The sequence below is a fragment of the Glossina fuscipes genome, unplaced genomic scaffold, assembly GCF_014805625.2.
Source record: "Glossina fuscipes isolate IAEA_lab_2018 unplaced genomic scaffold, Yale_Gfus_2 226, whole genome shotgun sequence".
NCBI lineage: Eukaryota > Metazoa > Arthropoda > Insecta > Diptera > Glossinidae > Glossina > Glossina fuscipes.
The window spans coordinates 1113485-1131672 of NW_023998569.1; the positions used below are offsets into that span (position 1 = coordinate 1113485).

The 18188-nt window shown below is 32.5% G+C and overlaps 2 protein-coding genes across 6 annotated transcripts in view; one reads left to right on the forward strand and one right to left on the reverse strand.

Annotated features, from left to right (window-relative positions):
* Window positions 1-18188, reverse strand: part of LOC119642584 (ectopic P granules protein 5 homolog) — a 71123-nt gene that overhangs the window by 50476 nt on the left and 2459 nt on the right. The gene's annotated exons all lie outside the window — the stretch shown is intronic.
* The window catches only part of LOC119642582 (cadherin-86C), a 115413-nt gene continuing 97404 nt past the window's right edge, over window positions 180-18188 (forward strand). For 4 of the 5 annotated variants that reach the window (XR_005248090.1, XR_005248089.1, XM_038041768.1 and 1 more), the window contains exon 1: window positions 1184-1362. The gene's annotated coding sequence lies outside the window, so the exon portion shown is untranslated. Of the gene's footprint in view, window positions 348-1183; window positions 1363-18188 lie in introns of those variants that run through there. The other variant, XR_005248088.1, reaches the window with a different exon arrangement.

Here is an 18188-nt window from a genome sequence, read left to right on the forward strand (position 1 = left end):
CTTGGAAGAGAGAAACACAAGAAAAATAAAGTTCAGCTTGATTAAGGAGAACAAATAGGGAAAGAGAGACCATGTGTATCTATCTAAAGTATTTTGTTGGTAAATTTTGCATTCGCGTATGTATGTGTTTGATATTCACGAGTTTGGCAATTTCTTTCTGGTCGATTGGTTGCCAGTATCAGTACGACCCTTTCCAAGTTTCCAAGCAATTGGTGTTGTAAGCGGATTATATCGTAACGCTTAAACGGTTAGTTTTGAAACAAAAAAGAGAAAAACGCTTCAAGAAACTAAGTACAGATGCTGTTTAAGATCAATATTGTTTTGTGTACAATAAATTAAAAAAAAAAGTAAGGTTTTTTGTCTCATTTGTGGACGAAATTAATTAATAAAATTTGTTCCTATGATCGTCTGACGAAAACATGAATTACTAAGAAAAATGCTTAAACAATATTTATAAGAAGAAAAAATAAGAATAAGGAGATAAATAAAATATCAAATATCACGGTGCTACTCTTAAATATTCAGCCACCTTTATATACATACGTAAATATTTTTGTGTATAACAACGATTTTTTGCTAGTTTCTTCAATTTCTTAATCACTTCATCATTGTATTAAAACGTAACAAATGCAATAGTGCGGTTTATGCGGATGTGCACGGCCCTGCAATTGTCTTTTTCACAATTTCTACGAATTTATCTTTTTTATTTCTTTTAAAGTAATTTAGTATGTTCATAATATTGTTTAATTTTTCTTCCAAAAATTTTGTTTATCTACAAATCATTAAATGAAGTCTGTGTGGATAAAAAAAAAAAAAGAAAAATAATAATAAAAAGCAAAAAAAAAAAGAAAATCATTAAGTGTAAATAGAAAACCTTTGCTAGATAAGCAAAATCTAATTTTTACATACTTAAGAAAATTGTGTGGTCACTAAATTATGTGAAACCAAACATCATATGTCGCTCGTTATCATAATACAAAACATTTAAAAAACACTTTATGGTCAAATTATGCAACGAAAACCATGATTATAGTTTATGAAGATACTTAATATATATACTTACTTAATACACATATATACAATATATACAAATATATACACATAAATATATATATATATTATACATATATATATATATATATATATCTATTTATATGTATAATATATATATATATAAATATTAAGTGTATATATTATTATATATATATAAATAGATATATGAGGAATAAAATATTCTTATTCTTATTAATATTGTTGAAAGTCAACTGATATACTGGATGATTTAATAACGTTTTGACGTCAATTTTTTTTTTTATTATTATTACACCATTGGATTATATGTCATGTACTTATTGTGAGACGGTAAGTAAAAATTAAAATTAAAAAATTTCTCTTTATTTTTAAAAATTTTAGTTTACATATATATATGAGATACAAGAACATACAAGATATCAAGTTCATTGTTGATTGTGTAATAATTGCTTAAGTACTAATAATGATTACATATTAAATTTCTTACCGTAGTGAAGGTAGGCCACCAAGATACCCCACCATTATAAGGTGCAGATGAAAATTAAAAAATAATAGGAATCAAGCATGTATAAAACAAACTAAGCGCCTAATTACGATGGAAATATCGAAAAAGCTAAGTTATTGCTACTAAATCTCAGTACAAAGGCTGAAAGAGCGCAATGTCCAAATCAGGTTGTAATAATTTTCAGGGACAATACGTAACCCCAGATTTTCGATCCGCGAGCCGCGACCGTCATTTGTCACCAACAGCGAAACATCCGAATACTAGTTTTTACGATTTGTTTGTGTTGTTATGTTAAGAACTGCAAATTATTTACAATGTCTCCGCAGCGGAGACCTCGAGTTTGAAGACCAATTTTAAATGGTTCCGCTGCGGAGCCCTCGAGTGCAAAGGGTTAATTATGAAAAATTTGAAGGAAATTGTGCAAGTGAAATTTTTTATATGTTTTAGTAAATGTCTAAACCTATCAGAAGAACCCATTTTCATCATTATGTGAATGCTCTGTCACTCACAAAATCGTCCCAAACACGCCCTCCTCATATATATATAAAATAATAAACCAATTATAAGGGTAGAAATGTGTGTTACGTACAGTGGGCTAAGTTCAAGGATATAACTGAAAGAACAAAAATGCTCATATTGTTTTGGTAAATTTATTGCCAAAGGAAAGACGATTATAAGATTTTTAAGATTCTCTTAGATTTCATCAACCTTGTTCTTTTTTAATAAGAAAAAAAGTCAACAACAACAGTGCAAAAAATTAAATTTTTCTATCGGATTTGTAGCCGAATGTAAATCGTAATAAAAACTTAGTTAAAACGCCCCCTTACGCTTAAATTTTCAAAAAATTTAAAGAAAAATAATGAAAAATAAAATCAAATTCGCAACAATTGGCATGAATCTGCGTATTTAGTAAACTCCGCCAAAATTCTGCAAGTAATTGCAAATATCTTGAACAGCAACTTGGAAAGTGTGTGCCTGATCGCTCAGTGTTATTCCTTCTGTCGAGCTGCGACTACATACCAATCCAAATTAAATTATAGTCTGCCGCATTGAATATTGAACCTAAATATGCCGACTTGATAGTCGCACTTCTTAACAACTTGGCTACGCGATAACTCCTACTCAGTTACATTCAGTTGCGAAGTCATCAAATATCATGCGAAATCTATTAGATCCTCTTTCGATGCATTTCCTTACCTAGCGTTTTATGTGAAATATATCAATCTTTATGCATCAAGTAAGAACTCTTGAAATGACAGACATACATACTCCGTAGATTAGTAGAAATAGATTAGTACGGAAGTAGAAATCAATACACTCAAGTTCAAGTCCATACGTATTCATAAAAGTTTCCTTAAGTAAACAATTAGTAGCCTCAATTTCTTAGCGTTTTGAAATCTGTAGAATTTTTAATTTTCCATTCGCCTGAGCGGCCGGATAGTCCAAGAATCTCGACTCGAATGGTCGTGGATTCAAACCGCAAATGTGGTAGAGTTTTCAATAAAGCCGATAGCCTCATATGCTAGTGCTTTAAGACAACTTTCTTGCATCTTGATCTATTACAGCTACTAATGAGCAGAGAGTAAGCCAATTAACAAAAGCTGACTCGCTTATCTTTCATTTCAATATAATTTACAGAGAAATTGTCAGTGATTATAAACCGGGTCCATTAGGATTCTTATAAAACCACTTCATGAAACCCGCTCTTTAGTGCTAGGCCACTTAGCAATATTGCCGCTAATTTTTACGTATTTAGTTACTTTAAATGCTGCCAACAACCGTATGCAAACATATTGTGTTCAAACTACGCAGGTTAAAGCGTTTGCGTAATGTTTAAAGACAATTTTTAAACGCCCTATCGAACGATAAAGATATACTAAATGAGTGCTCCGTTTCGTAGCATTCGCAAATAAACAGCTGAGGCTCAAAAAAATGCATTGATTGTTAATCAGTGTAAGAGTCTAAGTCGGATTAACGCTTCACGTTCGTTCGTCCTTTGGAAATGCCTACTGTGATAGAAGTTGAAATGAAAGCCTGATCCATCCACAATCACCGATACCTATAATTGTACACTATGAAACTGCAGAGCGGATACTTGTATGAAATTTTGAAAAAATATTTAATGGAATCATTTAAAGCCTGCATACGATTTAGATGCAGAAAACAATAAACTAAGAAACTGTAAGGTGGACTTTATAAAAATATTGACCAAAGAGCTGATAATCTCTTCTAGATCAACCTACTGGCACACTTGCATTTAATGAAATGGTACGCACTTCAAAATTATGGGTTTGAGTATTAGGACGTGAAAAAATTTCATTTTAAGGCGGATGTTTGCTTTCTTGTATTATGAGAAACGTTTCAGCGAACATAATTTTTATTTCGAAAATTTTGTTGTTTATTACTGTTATAATAATTTAGACATTTACCGGCAATATAAAACAATATTTGCTGTTGTTTATCACTGTAAACATTTCGAGTAAAAATAAAGATAATAACGATAATAGAACAAATTAATAAAAAAGAGAAAAAAAAATTAAACAGAACATCCGGACTTAATCGCGAAGATCCGACATTTTTTTTGTTACCTAGAAGCGATACGAAACTTAAACTCAATGAGAGGAAGTTTGTTTATATTTAGAAAATGTAATTTCTTTTCAACTGTTCATTAAAGATATTTAAAATTATTGTCGTTAAATATATGCCTTGTATGATAAAAAAATTAAAAAGCAGCTTCCAATATTACGTTGTATTTATCTCCGCGCATAAATTTTGAAATTCCATTAAATTATTCATCTTGCAATTTTGTTGAACGACAGCAACCAAACACATTGCCTGGTTGTATAAAAATTTTCAATAAAATGACGCGTATAGTAGGTTAATATAAACGCTAAATGTATGAAAACAAAACATCTGTCGCCTAAAATGATTGTAATAAACCGATGGCAATGTTGCCAATGATGGTAATAAACCGATGGCAATGTTGGCAATGGTGGCGGTAAGGGTGATGCATTACATTGATACACAAAACCAGCAACAGCAACGGCAACAGCACCAACAACGGTATCGGCAGCAACAGTGATGGCGACGAACGACCATACGTACGTTTTCAACCAGTTGAAAAATCTAAACGGCCTTGCCTGACCCACTTAAAACGTATGATTGTTGTTGACAAATGTTGTATAACAAAAACGAAAAAAGCGAGAAAAAAACAAATACTCAAAATGAACAGTAGCTAAAACTACAACGCACCACCAAAGTAACGGTAGAAATTTATCTTTGTTGCGATCGTTGCTGTTGTTGCTATTGCCGTTGACGTTTCTGTTCGAATAATCACACGAATTGAATTGAATTGTAATGCGACTACACATTAAGCGACAAAAACAACAACACCAAATAACCACCTACTTATGGAGAGAATTGTATGGAGATCTCATCGATTGCATGATTGAAGTGAACATATTACAAATAAGAATCTGGTGAGACAACTTTTCATAAGCCATAAGCACACTCAACTCACACAAGTACACGCATGAACACACATACACAAAAGCGCACTTTGGCTTATTTATTCATTTTTTACGAATCAAATCAAACATTTTTGTTTCTTATAAATAGTGGCAGTGATAAAAAAAATCCATTTTCAATTAAAAAAAAGAATAAAAAAAAAAAAAAATACTCTGCGATATGCGTGTGTGTTCTGTAAGTTTTTTTTAAATAAATTTTTTCAATCACATATTTTTAACTTTCAAGTTTTTAGACCATTTGCATAAATTATCGCCTATCGTCAATAGCATATGGCTTGAATAAATTAATTTATTCGTAACGTACGAAAGAACACGTATGCTAGAAATATCACAACACAAACTCATTTAAATACGTAATACGTATATAAAGAAATACTTCGAATCACCGACAGCCGATAAAAAGAAAAAACAAAGAATTTTAATTAAAAAGTCGTTAAATTCCATTCAATGAGTATCTGTACGTGTGTAATATAGTAACTTAATCGAAGATGTTTATTTACTTTATGAGAATAAGGTTCACTTTATCTCTTTTCTGTTTCCCATTACTATTTGCCTTTTCTCAGAGCAACTTATCGCCTAAGGTTTAAGGGTGCGTACGTAAAGAAGCTTTAAATGTGTAATTTACGCTATTCGATTAATTGTTATATCTATTGACATTTTGCATGACATCTTTCACTCTAATGCAAATGAAATTCAGTTAAGAAAAGATCGACAAAATGAATAGAGAAAAGAAAGTAAAGAATCTCCTCACAAGTCAATGAACTCATTTTAAAGAAGAAATTAAAATAAAAACAATTTTACGGTTTACAACAAATAATAAAAAACAAAAATGCATTGAATTGAAGTCATAAAAGTGATGAGAAAATACATCAGCAGTTAGTTTCAGTGCATTTGATTTCATCATTATCGTCAATTCACACAGACAACTCCTACTAAAGTGTCAATCGTTCGGTATTAGCATAATAATTAAAATCGCAAAGAAGCTTAGACTTTTGTGATAGGTAATCAATTGGCCTTTACTTTTAATGTTATAACTTTTTGACTATGAAACAAAATCGAAAGAAAAATGCTGGCATTAGTTTCTATTTTTTCAAAGGTGAACCAATGTCGCAGTTATTTATGGTAACACATTAAATGACAAAGTTTTGCGTGCATAACTTAAGCGCATTACCTATTTGATTTTTTTTACGAATATTTAATTAAGGCTTGTGTTGTATTTAGTAAAACGGTACTACAAATGGAAATATGCGTTCATTGTCAGTTAAAAAAAAAAAAATGAGTTAAGAAAATTTCGTAAGGCTACGGCTGAAGCTTTTATGCCTATCCTACCTTTACTTGAAAAAAAAGGATGGAAATAAAATTACGTTGGCTTATAGTATTGAAAGGGCGTGGCTGGTTTTTTTGCAGGTACTCTTGGATCCCTTATCAACCATAGCATATATTGGATATTTTTCATCTGAAATCATCCTTTCTTTGGATCTTAATCGCTAAAGTAGAATTAACGAAGTCTTTGACGGTATTCTGGGTATGGTAGTGTAACTCTCTAGGTAATTTTTATGCTGTGGATTTGTTATGGATACAGAATTATTTTGAAAAATCTTAGCTCATTTTAAATGCAATGTTGTACTTCTAAGATCGAATTGTGTAACTTTGTCCTGGCATATTGTTTTTCTTATTTAAGGATGGTAGGGTCGAATTCTGGATTCCAGAAATCTGCTAAACAAGAAAAAACTTAAAACTTGCTTATAGTAGGTATGATATTCTGGATGGTGGACTTCAGCTATTCATCACAAAAAAATGAACTCCTCTGCTTTGTATTTTGGTAAAATTTTCTGCTACCTCTACAGTGAAAAATTTCATTCCTGTCACAATTGTTTATTGTCATACAACTTAGAAAAAAAAAAGACTAATGGATTTGTTAGGCATCTTCACTTCATTAGAAAGATAAATAATTATCTAATATTTTGTAAATCTGCGCTTTTAACCTAATCTTACCAAGCAGCGACTTTCGAGTCAGTTTTCAGCTTTGTCCTTTATTTTTTCGATTACTTTATGTTGCATTTCCGGGGAATGGTTTTTACCTTGCTTGTGTTGCTTGTGTGCTTATAGATAGATTGCTTCACTAAGTAAATTAATTTGAATTATAAATATAAACAGTAATATATTAATTATTCCCAGGATTCTTTGAAGAGTCACATCGTGATATGATTTGTTATAGAACGTACTTGGTAAGATTAGGATTGATAAGTTTTAATTTTTAATTTACGGGTTTTCTCAGTCGAAATAAGTTCCATAAGAATTCTCGGTAGTCTACTTTCTAAGAATGGTAAACCTGGAGAAAGTTTCTAAAGCTGTTTATTTAGTGTAGTCAGCTTATGGTCTTGGCAAAGATGACGTGCGAATCCGCAAATCTCCGGCGATGACAGCGGAGGTAAGACTATATAATGAGAATCAAGAATTCATAGGAGTACATCTCGAGGTAATGCGAAAGCGGTTCCGGAATGGCTTTGACCCCAGTGTCACTGGGCCGCTGGTCCATAAAGAAACGCACACACACATTTAGAGAGCGAGAGAGAGAGAGATAGAGAGATATACACACACGCGCAAATGGATATAATGACATTTAGACGCCTGACCATGAATCGATTCCAAGTCTGCCGATTATCAGACATGTGAACCCAATAAATTTTCCGATGAGTATTTAAACATATATTATTATTATTATTATTATTATTATAAATTTAGCCAGAGAATAAATTCTAAGACTAAAGTCTTAAAGCACTAGCATCTAGGGCTATCGGCTTTTTATTAAAAACTCTACCGCACTTGAGGTTTGAACCCACGACTATTGAGTTGCTCGTCGAGATTCTTGCCTACTCGGCCACTCAGGCGGATAAAAACCTATATTATAAAGGAGAAAATCAATCTAAAATCTTAATAAATCTTAAAAAGGAGACAAAAACTTTGGTATTGGATTAATAAAAATGAAAGTAAATTTGCTTAAGAAAATCCCCTTAAGGGTCCCAGTTAGTTTATCATCCTTACTTACTTACGCATAAGCATAAAATATTTTTATAAGCCAATTTATTTAAATGTGGCGTTAAAATTAAAAGTGCAATAAAAGTGAAACAAACAAATTCCTACCTTTTTTATATATACCTATAACTTTTATGCCCTTAAACAATTCAAAAACTAATTGGCTTTATGATGGAATTTCCATCTGTTCCTTTTTTTCTTTTTATATGTTTGTTATTTCTTTATTTCAATTTTATTTCGCCATTTATTTCGTTCCATTTTGCAAAAAACAACTTTTAAATTGTTTCTTTTGAAATTATTGACAAGCCTGATGAATAAGCAAATATCCATAAAAATATTTTATGTATATGGCTGCAAGTTCGTCATATTCTATGGAAACAGCAAGCAAGTCTGCCTGTCATTCTGTACATCTTGCACGGATACGAGAACATAAACGGAAGACCTTGATTGCGTATGTGTGTATGCCGTGGAGTTTATTTACCTGAAATTTGCACCATATTCTGTTTAAGCAAAAATTAAATGCAATTCTTAGAGTTTGCCTGTAGGGTCATGTATTTGTTGTTTAATAGCTACACACATGTAAGCAAACAAATACATGCCCACCTCTTCTTATAACAGATATTATTTATACGTTTTTAATGCAATAACTCGCAGTATTATTGTGTTTATGTATGTATTATGTATATTATGTATATATACATATACGAAATGTATTGAAGCAATCGTGACGGATTTCTTTCTCTTTTTGTTTCCTCTTCTTTTGTCTTGTGACTTTAGCTATTATTATCTTTTGTCGTTAAAGTATCCCACGCACAATTTTCTATGCAGAATATATTATTGCTATTGTGTTTATTGCATTTATTGTGCGATGTTTTTAACCTTCCTTGATATTTTTATTGCTGTTTGCTTCTTAGTAAAAGAGTGATTAAAAAATATTAAGCCTGCGGAGGTTAGAACGGGAAGTACATTGATTATTAGTTATTAGACTTCTAATAATGACATTTTGATGAAATTTTTTTGCAGCTCTTGTTAAGTAATAATGAAAGCTTTCCCCCTACTTTTCCCATTATCTTAATAATAATGAGGAAATTATTCCATTTCTCTAGAATTCCTGTCACCGCTCAACAAATACTGTCCGGCGATGACATATTCTCAATGAAGGAGCCAAGAGGTCAAAAGACCATACTCACCAAGTCCCTATAGCCTGGCTTTTGTTTTTTTTTTTTATTTCTACACTGGGGTCATCGCCATCCTGGAATGCTTTCGCATCACCTCGAGATGGACCCTTACGGATTCCTATCTTCACTATAACATCTTATCTCCCCTGTCCTCGTCCGGATGTCGGCGGCTTTATAGTAAAGCATATCTTGCACAAAATCCTGTGCATTTCTTCCATTTTTCGGTATCCATTAACATAACCGATAGCGGGTTACTTGGCATAATTTCTATGTCTAGAGATGTGAAAAGCGTGTTTCCCTAATATGCCATATGCCCCGACAGACGAAAACAGTGTGCGTCGCCGTTTATGCCCTGATACAGGTTGCATGTGCTATGTGCTCGTAAGTTGAAACGGTACGAACAACTCGAAAAGTTTCCATGACCAGTGAAAAATTGGGCTAAGAACAAACTAACTTCTCCGTGTTTCTTTCCAACACATTGTTCTACGTTTGGGAAGAGGATGTACATCTACCCTTCTTTTGAGTCGTTTTCCCATAGCCGCCGCAATTCTGCCAGGCTACTATGGAGGCCCACTAGGATGTCACGAAAACATTAGTACCGTTTTTTTTATGGGCCGAAGAATTACAGGGTGTTGGGCCATAGCTGTCAACATTTTCTTCGAATATCTTTGAAGATCCGCAGACTCAGAAAGAATGATATTCCAGAAAAATGGAACATAAAAGTAAGCTTTGAACTTGAGGTTGTACAGGTGAAATTTTTGCATCATGTGTGCCAGGTCGCATGCAGAGATTTTCTTCGTATGCGAAGAAATTTTTTTCTTAAAGCTATACGTGTTTATTGCGGGACCAAAAAAAATTTAAATACAGATCTGACGCAAAATGTTAGGGGTAAATACGCGTAACGAGGACTATGGTTTGGCATTTCAGAAAAAGTGGAGCACCGGCATTCTTTTAAGGGTGATTCTTATTTAATTAGTTTCAGGCGTTCCGCGGAGACCCCGGAAGAGAGTTTGATTGAGTTTGGGTTTTTAATTCTTCGCCTTTAACAACAACTGTTTTTTCACATAATGCCTGCACGGGTTTTTAAGGCATTGTCGACGTTACCGTGGTTTAATAGATGATTTATTCATTTTCACAAGATTATATCTCACATCTAAGCATACGTCGCTTACGCATTTCATATGTTTAACTGTTGGCTAGAAACTAAAATTCCGTTTGATAGGCTATATACCTACGTTTGGAAATTTTAATTTTAATCGTGAGCAAACAAGACTCAATACTTTTTAGATTAGCTGGTGGCAAGCTTTTTACCAATATTATCACGTACGTCTTTGAGCATTGTCTACACGTTACGTTATTATTTACTGTTGTTTGCTTTTTCTTTTCTTTTTTTTTTGTTTAGTTTGAGTGATTTTTTTGTTGCAAATGCATATTGAAGGCATTCGCTGCAGTCTTTAACGAAACATAGTATAAATTTAATGCTTTTCTACCCTGACTTTGTAAAATTATAACGTGAATGCAATTGCATTGCATAAACTACAAAAAACATTTATATATATATAGATAGATGTTGTTATTGTCATTACTGTTGCTGTTGACAACCTTAGACGATTCATTTTCAAAAATACTTTATCTTCATAACACGTTGTCGATAAAAATTTGTAAAAATTTCCTCTCCATTCAAAAAGGTATTCAAGCATGAAACTCTTACACAAGTCGCATCAGCTAATAATAGTAATAATCAGCTGTGCAACAATCCATTTGTGATGGTGTTGTTGTGTCATAATGACAGTCATCCAAATGCTGTAGTCATCCCTTGCATTTATTTGCAGCTTTTTTTTTCGTTGTTGCCTTATTTGATTTGCTGTTCCGTTCGTGTCTGTCTATTTGCTTGTCTTTCTCTTTGATGAACGCGAACGCAAACGCAATCTCTAGTGCTATACAGTGTTTGCCTGCTTTTATTTGTGGCATGCGCCTCTATGCTTTTTTTTTTCTTTGAAAAGGCGGCATTAATTTTCAGTTTCATCTCGAATCGAATGAATTTTACTTGTGATGATGACGATGATGCATTCATTATTTTATGTTAAATTCCAAACATTTTGTTGTATGCATATCTAAGTAAGACGAAAAGACGAAGAAGAAGAAGAATCATGTGTAAGAGTTTCGCTTGTTCTTGCCAGAGAGTTACTTTTTATTTTCATTTTCCTTCTTTCTAAGCAACTTGCCTGACTGGCGTCTGTCTGCACAAATCTTATAATAAATGCAGAGGTGTATTGTATATACGTATACATGCATACACCTATATACTACGTGTGTTTATATAAGTATATGTATATAAACGCTAACTTATTCACTTGGCTGACACGCATGCCACACGATAAGTGGTAATTGGCTTAATTGAATGTTTTCTACCTTTGCATTTGAACCAAAGTTTCAATAAACGAACGAATATTTACTGCTTTGGCTTGCCGGGCATTCTTTCTCATTATAACACATTTTCACATCACAATAAACGTTAATGATACGGTGTGGCGGAGGCTTATGAAATACTCCTGACAAAGAAATACTAATTTTAATGGTTTTTTAAATACGCAAATATTTGCGTTAGATTAACAATGTTCGATTGTTAAAATACCGAATCTTAACTTAACAATTTAAATTATTCTTATTGTCCTTGTTGTTGTTTCTTTTGCTGTTAAACTTAAAACACAGAGAACTGTTGAATTCAAATGCAACTTTCGCGAAGGGAGGACATGTTTACTAAAGTATACATAAATGTAGATACACACTTCAATAATTTGACCTCGTTTCTCCTAAGGATAAATGGATTTATTATCTTTGACTTTGTTCATTCCCTTTAACTCATTGACAAATAGTGAGTTCCATAATGGCAGAAAAAATCGTTTGCAGGTAAGAAGTTCATCAAAAAATTTTTTGGAAAATTTCCAGGGAAACGACAATGCTTAAGCGTGGGAGTCGGCACGTATTTGAAGGAAAAAGAAGAGTGCGCAATATTCACACATTCATAGTAGTAGTAAACCGAAACTAACTAAATAAAAAATTAAAGTTACAAAGAGGAGTTTCGGACCCCATCAATAATTAATAAAAAAAAAAAGGAACGCACATGCAGGTGAACGCAGAGTGAAAGAAGAAGAAACATTACATCGAAAAGATGCTGCAAAAAATTATTAAGTACAAAAAAATATAAATAAACAAAAATAAACGCCACGAGCTATTATTAAATATTCTACTTACGTTCATTTATTCATGCAATGAGTTTGCATAGCGCATTCTATGAAAAGCGGCAAACGAATTGATCCGGTCCGAACCTTTTCCGTACAGGAGCCACAATAGCTAATTTTATCCACACGAAAATAACACAAAATTGAAATACTACGAATTGTCTTTGAAATCAGTAATATGGAGCAAGTGAAGTAATACAACGAAGTTGGAGGCTTATGGAGCAGGCTACCTGAAAGTGTAGGCAACGATACAACCGAGTTCGATTCATTGCAGCAACTTCAAAAAAAGAGAAATTTTCTGAACTCTTCACAATCGCAATGCTTGGAAATTAAGAGTCTAACTGTGGATATTAAGAACTTCTATATATAGTATCATGATTAATCGTAGTAGATTTGATAAGATGAAAAATGAACTCCACCATTTTACGTTCAGGTTAGTAAAAGAGAACAAATGGATACACATGGTATATATATAGCCATTGGAACAATGTAGCAGCGAAGGCCTTTCCCATTGCACCCGACTTTCGAGTTTGAAGTTGAATGTACACCAATATTACCCTCTTCTTTCTCCTCACCTCCATTGTGCCTGCACGACAGGGGCCGCTCCCATTCGCACCTACAACCTGGGTATCACAACTGTACCCAAAATGTTTATAAGAGTGATATGAGCATGGACTCTTAAACATTTACCTCTTTCAACTTAAAAACCTTTAAAAGTACAAATACGTGAATGTATTAATTATGGTCCTATGTGCGTCTCCTAATTGTTGTAAAAAACGGTAATGAGGTGATAGATATTTAAAAAAAAATTCGCTTAAGCTGAATACAGACTCAACAATTTTTTGAAATATCATATTTAGCGTTTTTTTAATGTTTTTATTGCTTACTGATTAAAGTCACGCTGGAAATGCTAAATTTTAAGATTCATTTCAATTTTGTTATCAAAATTTTTCTACCAAAACAAAAAAATTCCACAAATGTCTATACATAATATGCAATTAGTCAAGTATCTCGCCACGTTTTATAGTAAAGTGGCATTCGTTTTAAAAACTTTCAATTAAATTAACACAATTCTCATCGAAATTTTGTACAAAAGAGCAAACATATTGTTTCTTATAATAAATTTTGCTTTTTAATTCATTAGGTGGAACATTTTTTATTGCTACTGTTAAGTTCGCGGTTTGATTAAATATTTTATCTTTTATTTTTTGTAATTCCAATGACCAGTAAAGCTAAACACTCAAAAAATAAAAAATAGAAAAACAAGTCTCTGTGACTGTATCTCTAGGGAATTTTCATCATATACGCGTTCGTTTACACAGTATAGTTTTTTTATGTACAAAACCGCACAACTTTGCAGGCAATCAGTCATAGACAGTCAGCGTGTAACGTAAGGCACAAAACTCATAGGACATATGCGAGCATTTAAAACGAAGTAATTTCTGTTTCTATCCAATTTGTACTGTGAAATGTTATTGATTTGGTCATGGTAATTAAATTATTATACTCTCTGTGTTTGTGTGGGTAAACATCATTTTTCATCAAGTATTGCATCATTATGACAACTTAAAATAATTGATTTACATACATTTTTTGCACCTTACCAGAAAGGTTTTTAATGCTCATAATTATAGATACACGATTTAACAATGGACATACACTAAAATCGGACATACACTGACATACAACCGTATGACTTAATATTTTGACTGAATTTAGATATATCTGTTTGGCCGTCTCCTTCTTATTGATATTTGTAAAACGTTAATAGATTGGGACCATACTCTGATACTCTGCCCAAATATTGCTTATCAAATTGTACTTAGAAAGTATGGTAAACACCGTGAACTCTTAAAAATTCTGTCCACTATTGCGAAAAGTCCAAAATTACGCTAAAAAATGTTCAAAACAGGGTTCTTCTGAAAGCGGGTAAAACCGAGAGAGCTGTAGGTATTAATTTTATTTTTTGAGAATTTTGATTGGTCCGCGTTTATCAAAACACCCCATACTTCGTAAGTTTTTATTAAAACATAGTGAATTGTAGCTTGTTGGCTCGCTGAAAGTCTTTGAACAAGATCTTTCATTCGTATTTCCTGTGAGGGGTAGGTGAACATAATCTAGTCTTTTATTCTTATATATACGCGTAATAAAAAGAGCAAAGCTAGTTTAATTTATTTAAGTTCAATGGAAGGTCAAAAGGGTCTTCAATTCCATTTAATATGACTAAAACAACTAAATATAGCCGATATAACTGCAAAAACCAAGAAATTTATTGTATGAAATCTTCACACATTTACTACTTGTTTGTTTTTTTTTAAGTTGTGTTTCGTTAAATACATTTCAAATCACAAAATAAATGAAAACGAAATAAAACAAGTCAAGCAAGGCCGACTGCAATACCTTGACTGACACAGTTCTGCATCCGTTTTGTTTTTGAGATAAAATGTGAAAAATTACATCGTGTTTTCATAGAGCTTAGCCTTTATGAAAATTCCTATAGGGAAGTCAATGTTTATAATTAATGTCGATAATTACGTTTGCCAATTCAATTTTCATCGTAAAACAATCATAAATAGATTACTTTTGTTATGTGTCGGCTTCTATTTTGCCAGAGCATTTGCGTAAAGACCGACGGAGGAGGGGACGAGTGGTCCGGCTCAAAGATCGTTGCTATCCCGTTTAAATATTTCATATCCATATTGCGTTTCACGTATTTCTGCCGAGAAATATTAAAAATGGAAATTTCTTTTATATTTTTAATGACTCTCTCGTAATAGAGATCCATTTTAATTCATTTTTAATATCTTTGTCCTTGAGTCTAAACAATTGCCAAAGTTTTTTTGAAAAATATTTCGAATGTTGCGACACAAAAGGAGATCAGGCAAGCAAATAGACGGTTAGACAGACGAATATACATTCACAAAAAGATGAAGTTCGTTGTGGAAATTCAAATGCTCTTGTTACAATCGATATGTGTGTGTGTAACTGAAAATTATATATAATTATAAAAGCTCTGTAAAATAAACCATACGAATGATAGCATCGCTCGCACCTCATTACTTCAGTAAAATATTTAGCTATAAAAACTCTATACAAAGCACAAGGTGCACACACACATACACAGACATGCGTATTAAAAACAGCAACATACTTAGGATAACACATTCGCGGAGTATTACAATTAATGTAAACGTAAAAGCTTTCTCTGAAAGGTAATGGAATGAAATCAATGCTAAGGACTGGGCATTGAATTTTTAGTCTTCGATTCTAACGAAGCCTGCTGGGCTGAGAATAATTTACCGCTATTTAACTCTTAGGGCTTAAAGTTTAAAAGTTATAACCGTGATCGTAGAAAAGTGAAAAGTTTCGCAAAAATGTACATATATGTAGACGGTTTAAGGCTAGCCCCAATCTATGCGTAACAAGTGTTTGACTAACTTAATACATTTGCGTAGTGGAAATTTTTATTTCCTCTTAATCATTCGTTCACAAACGCATAACTAAGTAAAAAACCGACCCTTAACTTTACGACTATATAATTCGTTTAATAAAAAGATTATAGATAATTACTTTATTTTCCTACCAATTTGTAATGTTACTTCATGTATGGTATATTTCAGTTTTGTGTGATTTTAGAAGCAAAAGAAAAAGTAAGTTAATAAAAAATGCAAGCCTTAACAAATAATACTTTTACGAAATTTGTGGGACTCCCAATGAAAGGACAAGGCAAACAAAATAAACATTTATAAACACTTCACAACCTAATAATATATATATGTCCGATCTTATAAAGAAAAGGAAAGAGAGGAAAGGAAGACCGAATTAATTCTGACGTTCTGGGTTCATATGGGGAAAATTTTTGTTGTAATATATATAAACATCTTCACTCAATAAGAGTTTTTCTTTCAAATAGCGTTTTTTGAAATTACTTCTTCTTCGTTCAATTGCATAACTGAAGCTCAAACTTACTTTTTAGTATATACGTAAACTTCGTACCTCAATTGTCAAACCAAAGCGAACCATCGAAATAATGTCCGCTTTATAAAATCGTTTGTACGGTTTTCAAAATTCTGAAAACGGAAAGCATGGTTCGAAAATGAAGGCTTGTTGGAAATTCCATGTTTTTCTCTTTTTCTGTACAACTTAATCTACTACAAGCTCATCGTAAAATCTAATAAAATAATGTTATTATTTTAAATCAGTGCCCAGTGAAACTTCGGTGAAGTAGTTTGAAAATTTTTGTATAGAAAGCTAGAGCCAAGCAACTTATTTGGTGTTCTTTACAGCATTTTTATTCCGCATTTCACAGTAGTTTACGCACTCCTTATTTATCTCTCAGCTGTTCGGTGCTAGTCACCAATAACGATCTCGAAAATCCTCACATTTGGCTGGGAAAGTTCTACCTAAAATTACTAGTGACGTTATCGTATTACTTTTGGTATCAGCCTTCCGTTGTACAAGATAAAAAGAATTACACGATCATTGCTGAAGCGTACAATCAAGCTTTCCATAGATTATATCTCAATAGTTATTATTATGACATTTGCCATAAAGGATTCATTGTCGTGTAAGGCTACTAAAACTTAAACCGGAACATTCAAAGAAGCCGCTATCAATTGCCTCACTACGAAAAACGTGAAGTTCGGATTGGAAATGGAAAACTGTTAAATAAGAAAAAATATGCCCAGACAAGTTTCCACCCATAAATTCTTTATAATCATTAAAAGCGGAATTGTAACCAGAACAGGGTTTTCTCTTATGATTAGTGACCAAAGACAATGCCAGAATATAACTCTTAGTATCACTTACCTTTTGTGGACCTTCTTGCTTGGAAATTTTTCGCAATTTTTCGCAAAATTCTCGATTTTATACAAAGAGCGAATACTAATTTAATTCGTCTATAATATCATATATAATATTTGTTCTGACTCATGTTTTTATACGAAGTCAAAAGAAAGAAGTAACATCAATTAAGTTACCTTCCTTTGAAGGCTTTGATCTGAGTAGAAAAAAATAAACAAAAAAAAGAAGCCAATCTGAAGATTAACATTAATTGTTGTTTCTCCCGAAGAAATATTCAGTCTCAATTGCTTTAATTGACTTGATGATTAAACGAATCATTTCCGTAAAATGTGTTAATAATCTTTCGAGCAATAGTGCATCTTTGGTTAAGAGCTTGTTGAACGAAAAGTAATTAGAAAATCTATAATTAAGTGCATAAACCTTTCAACAATAACAACAACGACAGCGGCAGCAAAAGTAAGACAAAACGCAACATGACAAAAGAATATAAGATAGGAATTTTTTATAAAAAAAAAAAGTAAGACAAAAAGAAAAATTGCTAGTTATTTCGTAAAATTTTCTCAGAATATACAATAGAATCATTTGCAACATGGGGACGTGTGGTTATGCCGTTAAAAGAAAAAGAAAGAGAAGAATTGTGTAGGCATGTGTATACGTCGATATGTATTTTTAATATAAACATACATTGCAAATGCACGGCCGATTATGCTTATATGTGGACAAGTATGTGTGCGCGTGTGTTTTTTTACCGTAAAGGTATCATCATCTTCTGCTTTTAAATTGTGTTGTCTTATCGCTTGTGAGTGCACGGCTTTACTTAGTTTTATGACCACTGCTACTGTGCGTACGTGCTTGCATATTTGTA